This window comes from Schistocerca piceifrons, unplaced genomic scaffold (assembly GCF_021461385.2).
Source record: "Schistocerca piceifrons isolate TAMUIC-IGC-003096 unplaced genomic scaffold, iqSchPice1.1 HiC_scaffold_298, whole genome shotgun sequence".
Classification (NCBI taxonomy): domain Eukaryota; kingdom Metazoa; phylum Arthropoda; class Insecta; order Orthoptera; family Acrididae; genus Schistocerca; species Schistocerca piceifrons.
Window position 1 is genome coordinate 40,001 of NW_025728513.1, and position 5,000 is coordinate 45,000.

At 54.3% G+C, this 5,000-nt stretch overlaps 1 non-coding gene across 1 annotated transcript in view; it reads left to right on the forward strand.

The window, feature by feature from the left end:
• The first annotated feature begins 4,912 nt into the window (after nt 1-4,912).
• The window catches only part of LOC124744536, a 1,909-nt gene continuing 1,821 nt past the window's right edge, over nt 4,913-5,000 (forward strand). The window contains exon 1 of the ribosomal RNA XR_007010813.1: nt 4,913-5,000. This exon is cut by the window's right edge and continues 1,821 nt beyond it. This is a non-coding gene — a ribosomal RNA (small subunit ribosomal RNA).

Genomic DNA, 5,000 nt, shown 5'->3' on the forward strand with positions numbered 1-5,000 from the left:
TCTATGAAAATAGGGCGAAAGCACATGCAATACCGCCATCTATGCGCATCTGACAACACTACGTCCGCACCACAAAACATACCGCCATCTGTAGGTCTCCCGCAACATGACCTCCTGCAACGACGCCACCGCCATCTATGAGACGCCAAGCCGACTAAGACAGCGATGGCGCCACAGTGCCCGCCTTTCGACGCCACCCACAAAGCCTGCAGCCTCTGTCGACCATAGCACCCATTCTCCAGTGGCTCTGCCGCACGAAGCCGTGGACCGGCAATGACTCCACCCGCACCCGTTCGTGGACCACCCCAACCGCCAAACGCGCACCTCCAGCGGATGAACGGCGGACGTTTCCCGCACTCGTAAAGTGCAATCCACCCCTATAACTTGCGTTTCATGAAGAGTTATTTCCAATATGCGACATTCCCGCTGTCCCTATACATGAGCCGCGACCTGTACCACTTACGAGCGAGAGACGCGATCGCGTTGCTCACTGTACGGCGTCCGATACCGAGCCATCAGCATGTCGGTCCCCATGCGCGTTGCACTCGCACTCGCACTCGCAAAAACGTGGGGCAAATATATTACGCGGAAGAGTTATAACAGACCGAGCCCCACTGCATGGGGGGAGTCTTTGTCACTAATGTACACAGATAGAACATTGTGGACTGGAACCAGATTACCCGTACACACGGCGCTGATTAGTAATCAATGCAGAGCCATCAAACTACAGAAAATATATACAACTGTCCGTATACATGCTGAAAGAGTCTGCCCACAATGGGAACCACACGTCAGCCAGACACTCTGATCACGCACCACTCTCTGCTTCTAACAGGCGCACATACAATATGTAAGCACCAGCATGGAACAACATCCAGTGCATCCTCTCCGCCACATTACACAATCCACACTATCACAACCAGACCAGGAGGTCCATGCGGAAAATAGAATATCCCACCCTTTCGACATCCACCATTGCGCAGATAAGGCACCAACACCCACACATGTCCTATACAACGGTGCACCCAACATCACAATAGTACCTCCTGTCACAGCGCACAAACAATGACATGAGTCAAAGACACAGGTCTGACACAAGCATAGAATTGGAGCGCCGCCTCTAATAAGCCAAAGGTGCATCCTGACGTGACAAATCTCATCATGTCACAAGCATTCACTTACTATAATCACTATCAACGAACCTGCCGCCCCGCCCCCCCCCCCCCCACACCTTTCCTTACAACAACGTGTAACCTAACCTAACCCATGTTGTACCTTAACCTAACCCATGTTGTACCTTAACCTAACCCATGTTGTGCCTTAACCTAACCCATGTTGTGCCTTAACCTAACCCATGTTGTCCCCTAACCTAACCCAAGTTGTCCCCTAACCTAACCCATGTTGTCCCTTAACCTAACCCATGTTGTGCCTTAACCTAACCCATGTTGTGCCTTAACCTAACCCATGTTGTCCCCTAACCTAACCCATGTTGTCCCCTAACCTAACCCATGTTGTGCCTTAACCTAACCCATGTTGTCCCCTAACCTAACCCATGTTGTGCCTTAACCTAACCCATGTTGTCCCCTAACCTAACCCATGTTGTCCCCTAACCTAACCCATGTTGTCCCCTAACCTAACCCATGTTGTGCCTTAACCTAACCCATGTTGTGCCTTAACCTAACCCATGTTGTCCCCTAACCTAACCCAAGTTGTCCCCTAACCTAACCCATGTTGTCCCCTAACCTAACCCATGTTGTGCCTTAACCTAACCCATGTTGTGCCTTAACCTAACCCATGTTGTGCCTTAACCTAACCCATGTTGTCCCCTAACCTAACCCATGTTGTCCCCTAACCTAACCCATGTTGTGCCTTAACCTAACCCATGTTGTCCCCTAACCTAACCCATGTTGTGCCTTAACCTAACCCATGTTGTCCCCTAACCTAACCCATGTTGTCCCCTAACCTAACCCATGTTGTCCCCTAACCTAACCCATGTTGTGCCTTAACCTAACCCATGTTGTGCCTTAACCTAACCCATGTTGTCCCCTAACCTAACCCATGTTGTCCCCTAACCTAACCCATGTTGTCCCCTAACCTAACCCATGTTGTCCCCTAACCTAACCCATGTTGTCCCCTAACCTAACCCATGTTGTCCCCTAACCTAACCCATGTTGTCCCCTAACCTAACCCATGTTGTCCCCTAACCTAACCCATGTTGTCCCCTAACCTAACCCATGTTGTCCCCTAACCTAACCCATGTTGTGCCCTAACCTAACCCATGTTGTGCCCTAACCTAACCCATGTTGTGCCCTAACCTAACCCATGTTGTGCCTTAACCTAACCCATGTTGTCCCCTAACCTAACCCATGTTGTCCCCTAACCTAACCCATGTTGTCCCCTAACCTAACCCATGTTGTCCCCTAACCTAACCCATGTTGTGCCTTAACCTAACCCATGTTGTCCCCTAACCTAACCCATGTTGTCCCCTAACCTAACCCATGTTGTCCCCTAACCTAACCCATGTTGTCCCCTAACCTAACCCATGTTGTCCCCTAACCTAACCCATGTTGTCCCCTAACCTAACCCATGTTGTCCCCTAACCTAACCCATGTTGTCCCCTAACCTAACCCATGTTGTGCCCTAACCTAACCCATGTTGTCCCCTAACCTAACCCATGTTGTGCCTTAACCTAACCCATGTTGTGCCTTAACCTAACCCATGTTGTCCCCTAACCTAACCCATGTTGTCCCCTAACCTAACCCATGTTGTGCCTTAACCTAACCCATGTTGTGCCGTAACCTAACCCATGTTGTGCCTTAACCTAACCCATGTTGTGCCTTAACCTAACCCATGTTGTGCCTTAACCTAACCCATGTTGTGCCTTAACCTAACCCATGTTGTGCCTTAACCTAACCCACGTTGTCCCCTAACGTAACCCACGTTGTCCCCTAACGTAACCCACGTTGTCCCCTAACGTAACCCACGTTGTCCCCTAACGTAACCCACGTTGTCCCCTAACGTAACCCACGTTGTCCCCTAACGTAACCCACGTTGTCCCCTAACGTAACCCACGTTGTCGCCTATCGTAACCCACGTTGTCGCCTAAACCTGCTCTGTAATTGTTATACGACTCGTTCAATTAGTGTAGTGTTGCCCACCCGCAACCCTCGCAATATAGTTCGCTACTCGCACTGCCCGCTCCCCTGTGTATCGCTTCATGTTAAACACCTTGCAAGTCTTGCTGACTTTCCACATGCTCCTGCTGTACACTGTAATGTGGATGGCAGCAGGGCGTACATGCCGCCCCCCCCCCCCCCCCCCACCTCTCCCCACGTCCCCACCTTGCCCCCTGCCTTCGCAAGGTGGTTGGTGACAAGTTTGCATGTTCAATGCCCTTCGCATGCGACGTACGCAGGCTACGTTGTGGTGCGGCCTGTGTCAACTGTCCGCTGATGTCGTACGCGTGAACCACAATCTGTACTGCACATTCGTCCTTATGTACTGAATGATACATCGTGGCACATGTGTGACCGTACAACGACTGCGCCCAAAAACGGCGGACCATACAGTGCAAATATTGTGCACGCAGCTACGTGTCGTCTCCCTATGAGAGCTGGATTGCAGTGTGGTACGCCATAGAGACGTGTGGGAGGAACGGACGCCGTGGATGGCGATCAGCATGAGCTGTCTGTTGATGTATTCGGACCTAGTCGTCTCTCCTCACACACCGTGATGGCATGGTGCAGCGCGTTCCATATCTGCGACATGCTACAGAAGCCGGTTGACAGTCGTTCGAGCAATGGACATCGCATACGTACGGGGGCCACCTTCCACGTATTGTCTAGGCGTGCACATTTTGTTGCGTGTATGTGGGCAGACGTAGTGTGGCGTGACACCTGACACAGGCATGCAATAATGGTTGAAGTTGCAAATGGCGATGGACGCCTACGTTTTCTGGTGAAGTTACGCAAATGAAGAAATGGTAACCCGTTGTGGTGCGGTTGTTCTCGCTAGGGGTGAATCGGTGATGGCGACGATAGGTTGAGGTACTAACCGGTTGTTCCAGCGATACCCACCATGCCGACGAAACTGAACGGCATCTGGGTGTGAAGCGATACGCGGCGGTGGCTGGGTGGGACCGTCCCCGGCCGGTGAGGGGGCGCCTCCCGGCGTGCTGGCCGCGCGGTGCGTGGGCGCACGCGCTACAGCCGGCTGGTGGGGGCGGCCAGTGGCAGGCGCGCCGGCCGACGGACGCGGCAGGCGTCGCAGCTGCGCGCCGGCGCACCCTGCGCGCGGCGCCGTGCGGCCAAAGTAGGTCCTCGCGGGCCCGGTGCGAAGCGCGGTGGACATCTGCAGTGTGCTGGTCCGATTGAGGACTGTGTGCGTTGAGGATGCGCCGCCGCCCGGCGCTCGGCGCCGCGACGCCGTCTGCTGCTCGGTCGCCCCAGCGGTTCTCGCTGGTGGTTTGTATCGCAGCTGTGCGGATGTGTTGGCGTGTGCGCTGTGCTGGGAGAGTTCGCTTCGGCACCCAAGTGGGGCTTTTGTCCTTCTGTGGCGCTGGCGTTGGAGCTGCCGGTCACCGTAGGTGGCGCGTGTTGTCTCCCGCCGGCAATGCCACGACAGCACGCTCCCGGGCCTCTGTCGGCAGCGGCAAGCTCAGTTGGGAGCACGGGTGGTCGCACCGAAAGCGTCTACTCGCCTAACTCCGGGCGATTGCGCCTCTCTCGAACCCGACCAAGTACTTGGGACGGCGCTGCGCGCCGCCGGGACCTGAGAGGGTTTCGAGGTGTATTGTGCAGGGGAGCTCAGCCTCCTCCTGTTTGCAGAATGATTGAGCGGACGCTTGCGTGTTCGCGCGGGCCCCCGGGACACACTCCCGGGCGGCCGGCTGCTCAGCTCTAGTTGACGCAGCTCCCTGGTTGATCCTGCCAGTAGTCATATGCTTGTCTCAAAGATTAAGCCATGCATGTCTCAGTACAAGCCGCATTAAGGTGAAACCG